A 21,384-nucleotide genomic window follows, 5' to 3' on the forward strand; every position below is an offset into this window, starting at 1 on the left:
ATTTGGATAGATAGATAGACAGATAGATAGACAGACAGATAGATAGAAAGAAAGATAAATAGATAGATAGATAGATAGATAGATAGATAGATAGATAGATAGATAGATAGATAGATAGATAGAGGGCACAGGGTGAGTTGAAGATTAAGGGGTCATATCTGGAGAATAAAATTAAGGGATAAGAGAGGATTATACTAGGAGAAGAAGAAAGGGAGAGGTAGAACGGGGTAAGTTATCTCACAAAAAACAGAAAATAAAAGTCTGTTACAGTGGAGGGAAAACAGGGGAAGGCAAGAGGGAATGAGTTCATCTTATTCTCATAGGATTTGGCTTAAAGAGGGAATAACATATACACTCAATTGGGTATGGAAATCTGTCTTATCCTACAGGAAAATTAGGGGGAGAAGGGGACAAGAGAGCAGGGGGGGTGATAGAGAGGAGGGAAGATTGGAAAAGTGGGTAATCAGAAGTAAATACTTCTGAGGAGGAACAGGGCCAAAAGAAAGAATAGAATAAATGGGGGGCAAGATAGGATTAAGGGAAAAAGAGTTAGTTTTTCACAACATGTCTATTATGGAAGTGTTTTGCATAACTGCATATGTATAACCTATATTGAGTTGCTTACTTTTCAATGAGGGTGGGTGGGGAGGGAGGAAGGGAGAAAATTTGGAATCCAAACTTTTAAAAACACATGTTTGAAAAAAAATGTTTTCACAAGCAACTGGGAATTAAGAAATAAAGGAAATGGGGGACAGAAATCTATCCTGCCCTACAAGAAAGTAGAAGGGGAAGGGGATAAGAGAAGTGGCGAGAGATAGAAGAGAGGGCAGACTAAGGTAAGGGGTATTCAGAATGAATGGCATCTTGAAGTGGGAGGAAGGATGAGATGAGGTGAAAATTTGGAACTCAACATCTTGTAGAAGTAAATGTTGAAAACTAAAAATTAATAAACATATACTAAAAAAAATAAAATAAATAAAATAAAAGGATATCCTAATGGACAACCAGTGAATATACTGCTGATACCTCCTCCAGAAACTTCTCTTTGGAAATAATGTGATGATTGTATCGAGTTCTGCAATTCTACACAACCTCTTAAAGCTGTCATCACTTAAAGGAGTTTGGCATAACTATACCATGTGTCAGAACCAAGTGGATGAATAATGTGTGTTGATTAAACTATATTCATTTTGATAGACATAGTATGACAGCACACATATCTTGGAGAAACTGTAAATGGACAATGAACAGTGTTCTACATTGATTAAAAGATAGAAAACAGTCTGGAGTGACTTTCGGAAAAACATGTGGCACTTTTAATTATCCCAATTTCTATGTGAATCAGAAGTCTGTTTTTGTTTTGATTTTTACAGTTCCTGTCTTTTACTTGCTGGTGAAGTTTTCCCAGGTTCAGCTCTATGACATAGCTGCTTTGTTATATTCCAGAATTTTTGATGTTTTATCCTCATCATTTCATGTTTTATAGTACATTACTTCTTCTATGATTTGTTCTTTGACCCACTGATTTAGAATTTGGTGGTCATATTAATTTAAGGCTATATCCTCTGCATTTCCTCCCTATATTGAGTACTGTTTTTTTAATTAAATTTTGGTCTATGAAGGATGTGCTTAGTAATTTTAACATTATAAAAAATTTTCCTTTGTCCTGATACATAATGTATTTTTTCAAAATCTTAGATGGTACTGAGAAATAGTGGTCTCATTCAGAAGGCGCTAAAATGTTTATTTTAATTTTAGATGTAAATTCTTGAAGAGTTATTCATTTCTATATTTTATCTTGTGTTTATCTTTCCTTTGTTTTGATCTAGTTCATTAAATGCTCGTACTATTATTATATTACTATATATGTCTTTTTGCAATTGAGTTCAATTTTCCCTTATAGATTTAGATATGTTATTACTTATGTATTTGTTTAATACTGATATCAGTTCATTGTCTATAGCTTCTTTCATCCATATTTAATTTGCTTTTTTATGTTTGGGTTTTTTTTTTATTTTTTCACTTCCACAAGTTTCTGAGTTCCAAATTTCTCACCCCTCCCCCACCCCAAGATGGCACACACCCTGAATACCCCCTCCGATGGTCTGCCCTCTCCTCCATTTCTCCTCCCTCCCTTCTCCTATCCCCTTCCCCCTCCACTTTCCTACAGAGCAGGACAGACCTCTGTACCCGCATTTCCTGTATTTCTTATTTCCCAGCTGCATGTGAAAACATTTTTTTTAAAAACATGTGTTTTTAAAACTTTGAATTCCAAATTTTCTCCCTTCCTCCCTCCCCTCCCACCCTCATTGAAAAGGCAAGCAACTCAATATAGGTTGTACATGTGCAGTTATGCAAAACACTTCCTTAGTAGACACGTTGTGAAAAACTAACTCTATTTCCCTTAATCCTATCCTGCCCTCCCATCTATTCTATTCTTTCTTTTGACCCTCGTCCTCCTCAGAAGTATTTACTTCTGATTACCCCTTTCCCAATCTGCCCTCTCTCTATCACCCCCCTGCTCTCTTGTCCCTTCTCCCCCATTTTCCTGTAGGGTAAGACAGATTTCCATACCCAATTGAATGCATATGTTATTCCCTCCTTAAGCCAAATCCTATGAGAATAAGATTCCCTCATTCCCTCTCACCTTCCCCTGTTTCCCCTCCACTGTGAGAGACTTTTCTTTTCTGTTTTTTTTGTGAGATAATTTACCCCATTCTACCTCTCCCTTTCTTCTCCAAGTATCATCCTCTCTCATCCCTTAATTTTATTCTCCAGATATGATCCCTTAATCTTCAACTCACCCTGTGCCCTCTATCTATCTACATATATACATACATACAATTTTTTTCCTTCAACTACCCTAATACTGACAAAGTTCTCATGAGTTACAAATATCATCTTTCCATGCAGGAATGTAAACAGTTCAATCTTAATAAGTCTCTTATGATTTCTCTTTCCTGTTTACCTCTTCATGTTCCACTGGAGTCCTGTATTTGAAAGTCAAATTTTCTGTTTAGCTCTGGTCTTTTCATCAGGAATGCTTGAAAGTCCTCTATTTCACTGAATGACCATTTTTTCCCCTGAAGGATTATACTCAGTTTTGCTGGGTAGGTGATTCTTGGTTGTAATCCTATCTCCTTTGCCCTCCAGAATATTATATTCCATGCCCTGTGGTCCTTTAATGTAGAAGCTGCTAAATCTTGTGTTATCCTGATTGTGTTTCCACAGTACTTGAATTGTTTCCTTCTGGCAGCTTGTAATATTTTCTCCTTGACCTGGGAACTCTGGAATTTGGCTACATATTCCTAGGAGTTTTCCTTTGGGGATCTCTTTCAGGAGGAGATCTGTGGATTCTTTCAATTTCTATTTTGCCCTCTGGTTCTAAAATATCAGGGCAGTTTTCCTTGATAATTTCTTGAAAGATGATGTCTAGGCTCTTTTTTTGATCATGGCTTTCAGATGGTACAATAATTTTTAAATTCTCTCTCCTGGATCTATTTTCCAGGTCAGTTGTTTTTCCAATGAGATATTTCACATTGTTTTCTAATTTTTCATTCTTTTGGATTTGTTTTACAGTGTCTTGATTTCTCATAAAGTCACTATCTTCCAATTGCTGTATCCTAATTTTTAAGGAAGTATTTTCTTCAGTAATCTTTTGGACTTCCTTTTTCATTTGGCCAATTTTGCATTTTAGGGCATATTTCTCCTTATTCACTTTTTGGACCGCTTTTGCCATTTGGGTTAGGCTGTTTTTTAAGGTGTTATTTTCTTCAGTATTTTTTTCTCCTTTAGCAAGCTGTTGACTTTTTTTCATGATTTTCTTGCATCACTCTCATTTTCTTCCCAGTTTTTCCTCTACTTCCCTTACTTGTTTCTCAAAATCCTTTTTGAGCTCTTACAAGGCCTGGGACTGATTCATATTTTTCTTGGAGGCTTTGGATGTAGGAGCTTTGATTTTGTTGTCTTCTTCTGGTTGTATATTTTGATCTTGTTTTTCACCAAAGTAAGATAATATATTCTGATTCTTTTTGTGCTGCTCATGATCCCAGCCAATTATTTGAGTTTTAAACTCTTTGTTAAGGTAAGAGTCTGCTTCCAATGTGGAGAGTGTACTGTCCCAAGCTTCAGGGGTTTCTGTAGCTGTTTTCAGAGATACTTGTAGGGACCTGTAAGTTTTCATTTCTTCCAAGGTGGTATGATAAGGGGTGAGGTGTTTCCTCCTTTCCTGGCCTGTGAGCACAAATATTCCTTTCTGTCCTATAACTGTGAGGAGCGGTTCCTCTCCACAGCCACTACAAGCTCCACCAGGCCAGCGCTCCTCCTCACCCCAGCACTGCAGCCCAGAACTGTGACCCAAATCCACACACGGGCAAAGCAAGAGATTCCTGCCTCAGCAATGGCAAAGAGATCCCTGCAGTCCTTCTCTGATCAGCCACTGGATTCCCCCTCAGTCTGTGGGCTGGAAGCTCAGGAAGCAGCTGCCCCCCCAGAGCCACGCTCTTGGGGAATAGAGCTGAAACCCTGCCCTCCTCTCTGCCACCCACAGAAACAGACTTTTCCCACTGACCTTCTAAGTTGTCTTTGGCATTTGTGGATTTAGGAGTCTGGAAACCTCCACAGTTGCCCGCAATTCAGTCCTCTGAGGCCTACTCCAGGCTTGTTGTGGCCTGTGTGCCCACACTGCTCTGTGCTGCACTCCCAGCCTGAGTCGCTACACCTTTCTGATCAATCATCCAGGTTGTCTTGGCCTGGAAATTTGTTTCACCCTGTCTTTTTGTGGGTTCTGCTGCTTCAGAATTTGTTTACAGCCATTTTTTATGAGTATTTGGAGGGGTTTGGGGGACAGCTCAAGGAAGTCACTGCTTTCACTCTGCCATCTTGGGTCTGCCCTCCTCCCTTTTTATCTTACTGATAGTATTAATTTTGTTTTATTCTATTTTTTTGATAGCATGATTGTATCCACTGCTTTTTTCATATAATATCCTCTTATTTTAATTAAAAAAAGAAATAAGGAAGGAAACTACATCCTGCTAAAAGGTATCATAGATAATGAAGTAATATCATTACTGAACATATATGCACAAAGTACTGTAGTATCCATATTCTTAGAGTAGAAATTAAGGGAGTTACAGGAAGAAAAAGAAAACTAAACTATACTAGTGAGGGACCTCAACCTTCACCTCTCAGAAGTAGATCAATCTAACTACAAAATACAAAAGAAAGAAGGAGATAGGTAGAATTTTAGAAAGGTTAGATGTAGTAGACCTCTGGAGAAAACTGAATGGGGTTAGAAAGGAATATACTTTTTCTCAGTGGTACATGGCACCTATACCAAAATTGACCATGTATTAGGGCATAAAAACCTCAAAATCCAATGCAGAAAGGAATAAATAGTAAATGCATCCTTTTCACATCATAATGCAATAAAAATTATATGTAATTAAGGGTCACAGAAAGATAGATTAAAAATTAATTGGAAATTAAATAATCTAATCCTAAAGAATGAGTGGCTCAAACAGCAAATCGTAGAAACAATTAATAACTTAATACAAGAGAGTGACAATAATGAGATCACGTAGCAAAACTTATGGGATGCTGTGAAAGTGGTTCTTATGGGAAGTTTTATATCTCAAAATACTTGCATGAATAAAATAGGGAAAGAGGACATCAATGAATCAGGCATGTGACTAAACAAGTTAGAAAAAGAACAAATTAAAAATTATTTAAAATTTTATTCAATTAATTAAATTTAATTAATTATTTTAAAATATTACTAATTTAAATTAAATACCAAATTAGAAATTCTGAAAACCAAAGAAGAGAATAATAAAATTGAAAGTAAGAAAACTATTGAACTAATAAAACTAAGAGCTGATTTTATGAAAAAAAAATCAATAAAATAGATAAGCTTTTGGTCAATTTGATTTTAAAAGAAAGAACAAAATCAAATTACCAGTACCAAGAATGAAAAGCATGAATACACTACCAATGAAGGTGAAATCACAATAATAATTAGGAATTATTTTGTCAAAGTACTGTAGTTATCTTAGAGTAGTAGCAGTAAGACATGGTTCACAAACAAGGTATATCCTGTTGATGAATCTATTCAGTGTTCTATAATTAACATATTGACTGTCTCAAGAGTTTCCTCCCTCCTTTCCCCCCCCCCCACCTCTTCTCCATTAGAAATTTCTATTCAAAAGTGAGATGACTACTTTGGCTCTATGCTGGGGTAGTACTAGACTGAAGTCTTTTTTGACTCTGAGGTCCTTTAATAATAATATTTAACATTTATATCAATGTTTCTAATTTTAAAAGTGCTTTCCATTTCATAGTGTTGTATGGTAGATAGTATAAACATTATTACCCCTTTTTAAGAGGTGAGACAACCTATAAAATGATTTCCTCAAATTCAAATATCTACCAAGCATCAGATGGAGGATTTGATCCTTCATCTTCTAATTCCTAAGGTCAGTACTTTCCCCCCAGCGACCCATCCCCAGTACACCTCAATACTGGGCAGGTTGCACAAGTTGAATAGTCTCTCCTCACTTCAATCCATCCTGTACTTAGCTGAGAAAGTGATTCTCCTAAAGTAAAGGTCTGACCACTTCCTCACTTAGCCCCCATGTCCCACCCCTTCAAAATAATTCAGTGGCCCACTATTTCTTCTAGGATCAAATATGAAATTTTTTTTTGGCTTTCAATGCCCTTCACAACTTGACTCCTTCCTACCTTTCCATTCTTCTTACATTTCACTTTCCATGATTACATATTCTATGATCCAACTAAACAGGCCTACTTGTTGTTCATTGCCCACAGCATTCCATCTCCCAATTCTGATGTATTTTCATTGGCTGGAAAGCTCTCTCTTTTCATCTTTGACTCTTGTCTTCTGTGGCTTCTTTTAAGACAATTTGTATTTGACTATCCATATTTCTCAAGAGGGCTTTGGTGGCCTCTACCTGTCTTTGTACCGTAGGGTCCTCTCTCCAAGATTACTTTTCATATAGTGCTTAGTATAATGCCTGACACATAGTAAATGCTTAATGAATGCTTGTCGAATGTTGACTGATTTTGCACTTAGCAGGTACTCAATAACTCTACCAGTTTAATAGTATAGAGAGATGGTAGAGATCAATTACACTTACTAAATTGTCAACAGTACTTATGAAAATAGTAATAAAACTATTAATAATTACAGAAATATTTTATCAGTATTTGATGCAGTAGAAGTTGTTACTTGAAGGTGAAGGTGTGTAAACTAGAAAGGAATGAGAATTACACTAAATAAACATTAAAAATTCTTTTGGAATGAAAAAATAAAGCCCAACAACATGTTACTGGAATAATGACTAAATCAGTACAGTAGGGAGAAAGAGTGCAGTGTGAGAACACCCAAGGGTAATTCTGTGGTTTAAATAAAACTTTTATTGATACTCAAACAGTCACTGTAAAGCCCTCTAGAGTTTCAAGTTATAGTATATTTACATAAAAAAATAAGAACTAGGAGAGAAACAAGAAAACGGTTTTCCAACTGGAAATATGCAGGGATCATAATGATAGTAATATGGTTGAATTAACAGTACCTAGACTTTAAAATTTTTTTGGTGTTGTCAGTGACAATTAACTTTCTAAGTATCCTTGCAAAGAAGTTAATGATCCCATTGTTTGGGAAGTGTACTAGGTCTGTGTCCACATAATAGCATCTCCCCCCACCAAAATAAATGTTTGTATGAGATTGTTTGTGCATAGGATTATGTTTCAAAGCATTTATTCAGATTTATTAGAACAATATGTCATTCATTCAAGAACGTGGGTAATAGGGGATGAATAAAGAAAAAATTACTTTTGGGGGATTGGAAATAATTTCCCTCTTCTGAACTTCAAACTCTGAATCTGTTATCCCAAGGGATCTTTCTTTCTTTTTTTTTAAATTAATTTATTTTTTCTCCATTTACCATCGATCAAAACTGAAACTCTTACCCTTGCTTCTGCAGTAATAAGGAAATTGATGTGAGTTGATGATCTCTTCTGGAATTTGGACTTAGTGTTATCAAGCTTTCTGACCTTAATTAAACTGAGACTTCACTAGATCATAAATTATTGACTAAGTAATTATGGGAAGAAATAAATGGAAACCAAAAAACATATAGAAATATACAACTGTGAACCATGAAAGTCTGGTGATATTCAGGATGAATCTATTGGACCCTGTAGGCTGTTAAATATTGCAAAAGTTGTATGGGTGAGATTTATGCTGACATTCAAGACATCATACTTGGTGATATAAAAGAAGATTCTTGCCTGAATGTTGGCAATCAGCAGAAACAATCTGGTAGTTTTGTCATTTAACTCTGCCCATACTCTACACCACTAACTTTAAATCACTTTGCTTAGTTAAGAAACTTAATATTTGTTAAGGGAATGATAAAACTCTGATATTATTAAGGTACTATTTCACTATCCCTCTTAGAGCTTTTCATTATAATTCCTTTACTATATACAATGAATGCCTAGGATTGAGTTAGACACTTTGAGTAACACAAATGTAGAGAACATAGACTGAGACCTTGTTGAACTTACAAACTATATGAGGAAATAAAACAAATTTTGCTATAACCAAAGAATAATTTAAAAATGATATAAAAGAAAACAGGAAAGAGACAGACATTGGAGTTAAATATGAATATCAGAAGCTAATTAATTAATTAACTTGTTTATTAATTAGTAGTTCATTAATTAATTAATTTATTCATTGTGTATGCATTATGCCTGCATACATATATGTATGCATGCATGTAAGCATTTAATTAAAAAGTAATTTCCACATGACCCAATGCATTGATGTCTTTTTTTTTTGCTGAAGTGTAATAAATCTGAATTTTTCCAAATCATGAAGGCAACTCAGAAATCTCCTAGTCTAACTTGTTACCTGACACATATATTCTCTCCATCATCTCAAACAATTGGCTATGCAGACTTTACATGATGATCTCAACTGACTGAGATTTAACTACCTACAGTAACATCCCATTCCATTTTTGGATACCTTCATTGGTCAGGAAGGTTTTCCTAATATTGAATCAAGTGAATCCACTGAACTATCATTTAGGTCACATCTGTCCATCTTATCTACCAGTATGTTGTGAGAAATTTTGTCAAAGACCTTATTGGAACCCTGTAGCTTGAATCCATTAGCAAAGAAAAGTAAGGGTAATCTTTCTTCTTCATGATTCCTCTTAAAATATTTGAAGACAGATAGAATGTTCCATCTAGGTTTTCTCTTCTTTTAACTAAAAATCCCTAGTTCCTTCAACCATTTTTCATGTGGCATGGTTTTGATTATTTTTATCATTATAATCATTCTCTTATGAATCTTCTTCATCCTCTCAATCGCCTTTCTAAAATTTGATCTTGAGAACTGAACTCATTGTTTTAGATTCAGTCTGATCGAGATAATGGATTGTAGGACAATCAGTATGTTGCCCAAAATTATATTCCTATTTTTTCTTTTGCAGTATCACATGATTGAATCCCATTGAAATTGTTATCCATGCAAAGCTGGTTTTTTTTTCCCTAGTAGAGTATAGGTATAATTCCTCCATCCTGATACCAAATGAAGGTTTTATTTTTTTATGTTGGTTAGAGAAGGAATTGATTTGAGTTAGGGAGACTTGGTGGGTTATATCAGGGGAGCAGTGGTGAGTGATAGAACTAGGGTAGTGACTTTGTAAGTAGAAGGTAGAGATATTTTAGAGGTAGAAAAGATAAAATTTGACAATAGTTCTGATATGTGGAGTGATGGAAAATAAGAAGTAAAAGGTGATACCAAGTTGTCAACCTAGGTGACTGGTAGAATAGTGTTGTCCTTTACTGTAATAGTGGAGTTTGGAAGAGGGCTAAGTTTGGGGTAAAATGCTATAAGGCATGGGGAGTTCTTAACTTGGTGAATCTATGAACTTCTTTACAAAAAATATTTTGATCATTATATTTTAAATTGTTGGGTTTTTTTTAATGTCCTGTGTATTGCATTTTAGACATTTGAATATTAAATTCTGAGAAGGGAGCCATAGCTTCACCAACCTGCCAAAGGTCTTTGAAACAAACAAAAGAAGTTAAGAACATTTATTATAATGAGATGTGTAATGAACATCACAATCCCTCAATGGAAAAGCAAGGCACATCTGAAGAAGAAACAGGAGGCAACATGTGCCAGGCAAGTTAAACCAGCACCATTCTCCTCCCCAATCCTGAAAAAGACAACCCTGGAAACTGAATTCGAAAGTCTTGGAAATAGTAATTCCAACTCCACCCCAATCCCATCCCCTACCACACCTGCTTCCACACTAGCTCTTGAAGATTTCATTGGAGAAATCTGTGTGCTGAACAAGCCCACTTTTTTCATTACAGCTAATAACAACTGCTGACCAATGGCCACCAAAAGGCAGATGGTCACCAGAGCGCTGGGGGTGACAGCACCCCCTTGACCACTGGTGGTTCTGCCAGCATCACTGTTACAGTTATAGGAGTAAGTAACTCCTATGAAGAAGGGTCCAGTTACCTCCACCAACTGTCCAGCAACTACAATTTACAGGACAGGCAAGGGAGTCTGAAGCAGGTAGACATCAATCCAGACAGAGAGACAGTAGGTAACATGTGCCAGGCTAGTTTAACCACCATCACAACTTTGAATACCACCTCCCCTCAGAACCCAATGGAGAGAGTCCAGGACTGTGAACCCAAGAGCCTTGTAACAATACTTCCAGCATAGTATACATAGCCGTTATCCTTAAAAGCAATGTCAGTGGAGATACAGACTTGCAACTGCTCCCAAATGGAGTTATAGGCCCACCTACTGAAGAGACAGAAGATACTTTTCTTACCACCAAAGTCCTTAACATTGTAAAATGGTTCAACATATTAAAAAAACCCTGCAATTTTGTCAGTGGGAAAGAGGCATTGCTATCTGCTTTACCACTGTGTACTATGGACCACGACTCATTTCCATTCAACTTGAAGAGGAAATCTTCCATATGTTTTCTGTTCCTCATTAGAATGTGGGCTTCTTGAGGGCAGGGAATCTTTTATATTCCTATTTGTATCCCAGTGCTTGGCACAGTGATTTACACACAGTACGTTCTTAATAAATGGTTCTTTCTATACACTCGTTCATTTAGTCATTCATCTGAGCCTATTTATCTTATGAGAACATCCTTTAAACTGTCAATCCCCCTACTTCAATGAGATGATTTTGTTCTAGTCCTGCACAATTATTCCAATTGACCTACATGATTCAGGAAAGTACTCTGATATTTCAGGTTTGATAAAGGAATAAAATAAAACACTCATTCTTGAGTTTACGAAAATAGAATGACTTAGCTACAGCAATGGAAATGTATTAAAAAAGGATATGTATCTAGAAAACCAAGAGATGCTTCAGCCGAGTGAAGTTCCTTTCTCACTAAGTTTCTCGTCATGATCAGTGCATCAGCTGAGGTTCAGAGAGAGTCTAGAAGTTAATTCCTTTATATATATATATATATATATTTTTGGCACCCTGGAAACCAGGAAGTGTTGTCAACAACCAAAAACTTTAGTTCCCTGTTGCAATCAGATTTCAAAGATATTTTCAATATGTTTTAAAGAATAATAATAATAAAAAAAATGCTATCCTAATTTTCATGGGTGAAGTGTTAGGAATTTGGTCACATAATAGTCATATATGGCAATTATAACCTTGACACCACTTGAGTACCCAAAGCAGCAGCTGTGTAAGTGCCCCTACCTCACCCCATCCCTTCCTTCTAGCATGCCTGCCCAGGGCAGAAAAGAGACAAAAGGAAGGGAAGGGAGGGAAGAGAACAGGAGAGGGGAGGAAGGAAGACAAGAGAGAAGAAAGGGAGATAGAAAAGAGAAAATTAAAGAGAGGGGGAGGGGAGGAAAGAAGAAAGGGAAAAGGAAGGTTGGAAAGAGAAAAAAGGGGAAAAGAGAGGAGGGAAGAGAAAAGGGGAGAGGAGATTGGAGGAAGGTGAAGAGAAAGGAAAAAGAAGAGGGAAAGGAAGAAAGGAAAAGGGAGAGACAGAGAGAACAATAAGATTTTTAGTTGAAGATAAATGTTCCCTTCCACGATGCTCCTAGTACAATAATACATGGGAGTCATTAGAAAACTCACCTCATACCTCCTGGAGAGCTTGTAGGACCAATAGATGTCATTGTTGGAAAGTGATTTGCTTTTGATAAACAGAACTAAAAAACTCAAGTAAATTGAAGCATGTTTCCTCATTGAATTACACTCTTATTTAAAAGATATTGTGAAGTCATTTTGAATCCCTGACAGGATTGAGGGGAAGGGTGGGAAGATAAAAGAGACATTGTGCTTTTCATTTCTTTTTTTTTAATACAATTTGATTTTTTATTTATGGAATAAAATAAGCATTTCCACAACATAGTATAATAAAAAAGATGATTTCATATGAAACTGCAGATCTATTTGTACAACTTGTTATTCCTTTTAAATATATAATAAAATTATCATGTAAATTCCTTTTTTTTCTTCCCCACCACCCTAGAGATAGCTAAAATTAGACACAGATAGGTAAAATTATTCTATACATACTTTTATTTATCAGTTCTTTCTCTTGGTACAGATAGTGTCTGTCTTCATATGTCCTTTATAATTAATTTGGGAATTTATAATAGTCAAAATGATGTATTCAAAATAATTCTTAAAACAACATTGCTCTTACTGTATACAATGTTCTCTTATGACTGCTCATTTCACTCTTCATTTATTTCATGAAAGTTTTTCCATTCTAAAATCATTGAGCTCATCATTTCTTATAGCATGATAGTATTCCATTACATTCATATACCACAACTTGTCCAGCCATTCCCCAATTGATAGACATCCCCTCAATTTCCAATTCTTGGCCACCAAAAAAAAGAGCTGCTGTAAATATTTTTGTACATGTGAGTCTTTTTCTCATATTTATAATCTCTTTTGGATACAGACTTAGAAGTGATATTGCTGAGGCAAAAGGTATGCACATTTTTATTGCCCTTTAGGCATAGTTCCTAATTGCACTCCAGAATGGTTGGAACAGGTCACAACTCTACCAACAATGTATTAGTGTTCCAATGTCCCCACATCTTCTCACATTTTTTTTCTTTTAAAAATGTCTTCCATTTATATAAAGGGTTCTTAATTTTTTTGGGTATCATGGATCACTTTAGTAGCCTAGCAAAACAATTCTCAGAATGTTTTAAAATACATAGAACAAAATACATAAGATAATAAAGAAAATCAATTATGTTGATATAAACATGCATTTTTTTCAACCAAATTTATGGATTTCCTGAATTCTGTTCTTGGACCCACAGGTTAAGAACCTCTGATTTAGACTAACACCATTTATGAATGATTTAAAAGTTAACTATAGTTAATATTTAGACATTTTTCTTTGATGCATCAGACTTGTGAAATGGCTACTTCATGCTAGTAATGTGTCAGTATTATAGTGCTTGCTTTCAGACAAAAGAGGTGACAAGGATTTAAGACTATAGCCAATAAATTACAGTATGTCAGATTGTCTCCATCCAGACTAGACAGGTAGCTTGTTGTCAACCATAATTCCAGGAATTTAATATTGATGACAAAGTCAAAAAATAAGACAACACAAGCAACTGAGGTTCAATTGTAATTTTTCCTCTCAGGCTGTTCTGTTGCCAGGACTCTTATGTGCCAATAATTGGATACGTAACTTTAAGCAGATCCCTTAACCTTTATAGACCTGTTTGTTCATCTGTAAAATGAAGGAGTTGAACTAGATGACCCCTTATGTCCCTTCTAGCTTTATTGTTCTAAGTCGATGAATGTAAAGATCTACATTTATCATTAAATTTTATTTTCCAATCAATGGAATTCTGGGTTGTAACCAATGCATACATGGTTGTTTTTTTAAAGAGAAAGACTCATTGAAATGCAAACAAGACAATTCATATTGGGTCATAATTGTTCTTTTGTGGATTATTAGATGTAAGAATAAGACAGCAGCATTTCAGTAAAAATATAGAAAATAATCTTTGCTAGCTAGTTAGACTCCCCTGCCTCTGCCATCACACCCACATTTGTAGTCTTAAAAGGAGACCTTAATTTAATGTTAAAAAATTAAAGGCCTGACAAAAAAGTAATATAATAATTTGGAATATTACTTAGGTATTTTCTCAGAAGAGGACAGTTAGAGGTCTATGGTAGTTTTTGTTTTTTTGTTTTTGTTTTTTGTTTTGCTTTATTTTATTTTTAATTTAGACTATAACACTATCAGGGTTAATTCCTAAAATCTATAACTAGGCAATGAGAAAGAGTATAAGACTTTTTGTATTAGAGGAAAATGAATTTAGATAATTGTGTTAGAGGGCAGGGATTAAGTTGTTTCACCAAAACACTTAAAACCCCTGAACTCCTGTAAAATGTGGCCCTCCTCCACCTTTCTTCCCTTCCACCTACCCCTGGTATACTATATGGCTTGGAATCATGAAATTTCAGTCTCCAAAGAAAGTTGTAGGTAGTTGTAAATAGGCAATGGTATGCTATTAATGAAGCACTAAAAGCTAGAAATGATGGTAAAATATTACCAAAGCAATTAATTCTGGGAAACGAAGCAGGCCTTATGTATAACACAAAAAATGAATAAATGATAGAGTTCATGAACTATGTTGGTGTCCATGTAATTTCAAGAGATCCAGAAGTAGTCTGTCATTACACATAATAGATAGGTATTGAAGGTTATTGGGGAAAAAATGTACAGGATGAGTTTGGATAGGTTTTAATCTGAACTGTTAATTTGATCTCATTGATGTGGGTATCCTCATACCCACATCAATGATATAAAAAATCCATCAAATAATAAGTACCTTGGGAATAATAGGTAGTTAGCAAATATTAGTTGAATAGAGTTGAATTTATTGAGTTTTCACTATTAATGTTTAAATAACTCATACCCAATTAAATGACTGTACACTTGCAATTGGAGAAGGTTTGGGAAATATGGCTTTTCAAATAAGAAATGGAACCCAAAAGGTAGAAAGTATTGGGGAATTATCTAAACCTCTTGGGAGAGGCTTACCCATCAGCAGGAGCCCAATGGCTATAGGTCATGGATAGAAGGTCAAGCTGAAAATAGATTAATTAGCATACTAAGGAGTCTGCTGTGGCAGATAGCAAAGTCTGATTACAGGGGTAGTGATTTGGTAACTCTTCAGGACTGCTGAGAGTACACAGCCAATCAGTACTATTCAGGACTTACAAAAAAAAATAGAAGAATAGAGATTTTAACTGGGGAAGGAAAGGTAGAGAAAGAGAGGGGTCAGTCAAAGGAGAAATAAGGAGTATTGGGAATGCAAAAGGAAGGATTTATTTTCAGAATAAGAGCACATTCCTTCAAGGGAAAGTGACAAAGGGGAAGGATCAAATAATTTTATAAATCATGGAAAACAGTACCTTTAGTCAAAATTGTAGGGATATTATTCAAGGACACCAAGAAGTTGTTACAACAGTGTATGTTATGTGATCATTTGCTTTACTATGTCCTTGCATAGAGATTGGGAGCTAATATTAGGCCCCTAGGTAGTTGATGGATTTCTACATTTTTGGTTTAACAAGATATGGCATAATGGTTTTGGCTCTTATTTTTCCTGTACAGAAGAAATAAATTAGTCCTTACATTAAGACAGTCAATTAGAGCTGAGTCACCTCAGAGGACAGATTTATTTTTTGCCTCACAATATACTTGTTCATTTATTGGTTTTGAAATGGGGTGTAAAGAAATCATGGCTCCATGTTCCTGGAGACTTTCTAGTAAAGTCTGATAGGAGAATGATAATTTCAACTATTAGCATCTAGGAGGGAGCTTCAATTGTTTGATCCAGCCCAATCCTGATTAGGGACTAGTTTGGGGCATTGCCTACCAGTCTACTGCCCTTGAATTTTTTACCGTTGTGCTTAATTCATCAAAACAATTTCCCAAACTTCCTTTGCCACAAAACATCTATGGTAACTCCAAGACCCCTACTCCTGGACAAATTCTCAATCACAAGCCCTAGAACAATGGAACACTGGTCCTCACTATGCTCTGCTAGGGATTGGATTTGGAAATCTCCAAAGCAGTTGAACTCAAGGCCCAAGGGTCATAAACCTCCCACAAAACTCCCTAGTGCAGCCCAAATCACATTAAAATGTTATTGGTAAACATTTAACAAAAGAAAAATTCAATGGATATAGGTAATGTTAACTTGTGGATCTCTAAATAAAGTATTCAAAACACAAGAATCTGTTTTTATTTGAGTTTGACATCACAGGGTCACCTACTGTTGTAGTTTTTTCTTTTCCTGACATGTCTGAGAAAATCAACAATGTCTGATAATTCCACGAGCACTGGGCACACAGAAAACTCAGCCTCTTGCCACAAAGAACCGAATCAGTACTAAAACCCTAGATACTACCCCTCTGGCTGCCAGGACCTTATCAAGTAGTAGGGTCTCAAACCACAGACAAAGCAAACAAACAAACAACAACAACAATGGCAAAAACTCAGAAAACAAACAAAAAGCACCAAGTCCTATCTCTAAGTTCCTTCACGTTCAGGATTTACTTTGGCTGTGTACTGGCACAGATACTGGGACTTAAATTTCCACAAACTTCTGTTAATTATTAATTGTTTGACTTATCTTTGGATGAGGCAAAGGAATTGTCACTGAATATGATTACAGACAGAGCCCACGGAGAAGTTATGATCAGGCTTTTATCAATTCAATCTACTGCTTCTTGTCTAGTGTTTGTGAAAGAATAGGATGCACAGAATTTGATAAATATTATGATTGAACACTAAAGAAAATCAGCCTATATTTATATCTACATTATATAAATCAACCTTTCTTTATATCTACTTATCAAGGAGGGGAAGGAAATAAGCATTTATACAGTACTTATTTTGTCCCTAAGCTCTATACAAATATTATCTCATTGGATCTTTACAATAGCCCTGTGAAGTAGGTGTTGTTATTATCTCCATTTTACGTGTTAGGAAACCCAGGGAAACAGAAGGTAATGAATCACCCATGGTCATGTAACTGCTAAGTATCTGAAACTTCATTTGAACTCAGCTCTTCCTAAGTCCCTGCCCAGTGTTCTATCTATTGCATTACCAAGCTACCTAAACAGGAAGAACTCACATGTTGAATAGAGATATAATCTTAAAATCATATTCCTATTATATTTACAAATATTTCAGCCAATTTTTCATAGGTTTTTTTTCAAGTTAAGTGACTTTTCCAGGGTCACACAGCTAGTAAATGTCAAGTGTCTGAGGCCAAATTTGAACTCAAATCCTTCTGATTCTAGGGCTGGTGTTCTATCTACTATGCCACCTAACTACGCTCCATTTTTCATAGGTTAATAAAATAAGCTATTTAACTACATGTAAATCAAAAGCTGGCATTTAGTATTAAAATAATAGAAAATATGATTTTGACTAATTTTAGGTGTATGATTGGCTTACTTTTAGGCATAATGGCAATAATAATAATAATAATTAGTCTTAGGGAGGTACTAGGGAGTACCGTGGAAGAACCCAGAAAATTTGTTTTTGTTAAAGACCAAAAAGTATTAAGACTATTTTTTATCCTTCCTATGTAAGTTACTAAAGAATGTTAAATGTATTTTATGCGGTCTTAGAGCCAAATTTGAGCAAGGTACCTTTATTTTATATTTGAAAAGCAATGAATGTTAATAGAAAAGCCTCCTCTTTGGTAAGTTTAGGAGATTTGGTTTATAGATATTCTTATAACAGTAAACTAAGATGTATTATTTTCTTTTTTCTTAATTTGTTATTTCGAAGTCCAGTATAATTTCACCCAAAGTAAAAGCCAGGCTTTGTGTCATCCCCTAAAGAATTTGTTTTCCTTCAAATTTTTCCCTCTCAGAACTTTCTTACAGCTCATTCCATTTCCATCCCAGCCTGTTAAGGTAAATGGAAGTTCTCTGAATATAAGCAGGATGTTTCCATTAGTTGTTGGTTTCCTTTTTGTCACTGCCATGACACAAGACTACTTGTATACTTCTACATTTTATCACAAGGAGGGTTAATTAAGTTAGGGAATAGAGACCTGATTTTAAGCTTGTAGAATTATACTACATTTGATTTATCTGTTTAGTTGTTACTATTATTACAAATTCAAAATAACTAATCAGTTCAACAAGCATTTATTAAGGCATTATTCAAGGCAATGTGCTAGGCATTTGTCTCTTTACTTAAAAATACATATTCTTTTGAACATTGTTCTTTATGATGCAGGAAGAGAAAGATTTTTCTTCTTTTAACCACATATATTTTTCCAAATTAATTTTCTCTTCTTATTCTTTATTCCTTTGGATGATTAATTACATTCTCAAGTTATATTTTGCCAGATTTCATACTTATTCACATTTGATCTTGGAAGCATAGCATTTTCTTTTCTTTTCTTTCTTTTCTTTCTTTTCTTTTCTTTTCTTTCTTTCTTTCTTTTCTTTTCTTTCTTTCTTTCTTTCTTTCTTTCTTTCTTTCTTTCTTTCTTTCTTTCTTTCTTTCTTTCTTTCTTTCTTTCTTTCTTGTATAATCTTTGAATAACGCCAAAAAAAAAAATCCGTGTATATACTCCCCTTTCTCTTAAGAGGGAGTAGGTTCATCTCTCAAATCACCTCAGTGGTGTTGTTTATTTTATATCTACAAGCAGATGGATCACAGAAGACCTCCCCTGGTGGGAAAATAATTCACTTCCCCATTCTGGAATACACTCTAGTGCTGACTCTAGCGACAGCATTTCATCCTCTGGTGTAAAGAGCACTAAAGGACATTTAAAACTTTCCCTCAAATTTGGGAGGGATTCTTGGACTACAAAGATTTATCTCCTATCAGGGGGTTCTAGTTTTATACCTGGTTTCTTTCTCTTTGCCTGTGTGCTGACCAGCAAGCACACTAGGACTTTGACAGATATTTTGGCACCTGTTTTCTTATTGCGGCAAGCAAGGCATTAACATCTGCAAAGAGGAGATTACAGCCATGCATCATATTGATATTTTTTTTATGTACACTTTTGGTATTGCTTCAAAAATCCTTCCCTTGTGACCTACTCCAAGAAGGAACTAACAAGTCTGCAGGCAACAGACAACCTTGAAACACTTCCACTGCTATTGAAAAGTAATTAATGGTAATGTGTTCCTCTCACCCTGAGCTTGCTACAGATTTTTTTAAAGGTACCTGACTATGGAACCATGTAGTACTTGCATTACAGAGAAAAGCTTTCAAAGTTCTGTTTTCATATATACTTATTTTCCTAAACTGCACAATCCATGTTGATCAGGAATAAGTAATTTTTCACATAAGCAAAGTTATAATATTTCTGTTGCACTGTAGTGTATCTGTTTTTCCTTAACTGATCAGGGCAATATCTTTCATAGTGGTACTCTATGAACTTCACTGAAATTGGAATTTAGCTTGAAATCTAGCCATCTATTTCAGGGTTTGGAGATTCATAGGGCTCTTAATGATTCCTCTAATTACTCTGAGGACTTGGCATAACGATCTTCATCTGGAAATACCTTCTTTCTTTGGGACATGCAGTTGTTTATGACTGAATGTTCAGATCTGTGTGATTCTGATTTTAAGCTGGATTAAAAGTAACATGGAATTTTCCTCATTACATCAAAGTGCATAACTGATTGGACTGGAGGAAACATGATGGAAAGGGTTCCGTCTCCACCACTTGTGACTATTGTCTATTTGCTACTAAGGGATAGATGACCACAAAAGCTCTGTGAGTATCAGTATCCCTAAGATCACTGGTCCTGCCAACCCAGCCCTTATAGCTGTCTTCTAGGAAAACAAATCCTGTTGAGAAGAGGCCAGCCACCCCACCAACACCATGAAGTAGGCAAACCAAACTAGCTGGAAAAGCAGGGCACCTTGAGGAAAAGAGAAGTTAAAACATTGGGACCATCTTTTTTTTACCATGGTCTTCTCTTAGAACCAGATATAGACAGACCTGGATGTTGAACCAAAGATCCTTGGGAATGGCAATTCTTCCAGCTCATTACCATCATCTATTATCCTTGGAAGCAACCCTGTTGGAGAAGCAACCCTGCAACTGCTCCTGTGGGTCTTATGGGCCCTCCTACTGATAAGACCCAGAAAAGAAAGTTCTTGCCATCAAAGACCTTGGCCCTATCAAATGATTCAATGTAAGAAACTGATAGGATTTGATCAGTAGAAATGACATTACAAAGGAAACATTAACCATCTACTTTGCTGTTAAACCCTAAGGACCATAAAAGCTTTCTATTTGGCATATAGCTGAAATATTCCATATGTCTTGTCTTTCCCATTAGAATGTGAGCTTCTTGAAAAGAAGGATTGTCCTACTGTTCTATTTGTATCCCCAGAGCTTAGCACATAGCAAACATTTCATAAATGCTTAATAAATAAAATAAATCATAATGGGTTAAAAAAAAAGAGTGTTTCTGGTATTCAAACATAATAATCTCTATTCTGCCCCTTTATGTACATGAGGCATCATGACATAGAGTTGTCTATGGCCTCACAGCCAAGAAGATCTATATTCAAATCCTGCCTCTGGCACATACTGTTTCTGAGAAATTGAGTAAGTCATTACCTTCTCAGTGGTCCAGAAGTATCAAACTTGAGGCTACATCCCAAATATAATTGTAGAATGTGGGGTAGCTAGATGGCAAAGTGGATAGAGCACCGGCCCTGGATTCAGGAGGACCTGAGTTCAAATCTGGCCTCAGACACATAATACTTCCTAGCTGTGTGACCCTGGACAAGTCACTTAACCCCATTGCCTAGCCAAAAAAATAATAATAATAGTAATTGGAGGATGTTAACAAGATAAATACAAATGTATTAAAATGTAGATACTGTTGATTTATAGTTTTCTAGGTCAATATCCCGTCCACTCCATTTCTATTTGGCTTTTACATCACTGGCAGCCACCTATATATTATACAGTATAAAACAAGTACATTGGTAGATGGAATTACCCAGTTAGGAGTTCCCATTGAAAATGAAGTCCCAAGTCTGGAGCAAAAACATTTATGTGATGTATCTGACAATACAAAAATTTCCTCAATGCATATTTAGTTACCCCCTACCTCAATCAATCCCAACACCTATTATTCTAGCAGTGAGGATAACTGTGGTTTTAGTACCAATTCTACTGCTATGTGACTTTGGATGAATAACTACACCAAAGAGTTGTTGTGAGCACTGAATACAAAAACAAAGAAGAGTGTATGCTTTGGGGTAGAGATGGGGGTGGTGGTGGGGC

The sequence above is a fragment of the Phascolarctos cinereus genome, unplaced genomic scaffold (genome assembly GCF_003287225.1).
Source record: "Phascolarctos cinereus isolate Bilbo 61053 unplaced genomic scaffold, phaCin_HiC Scaffold_4;HRSCAF=312, whole genome shotgun sequence".
Classification (NCBI taxonomy): Eukaryota; Metazoa; Chordata; class Mammalia; order Diprotodontia; family Phascolarctidae; genus Phascolarctos; species Phascolarctos cinereus.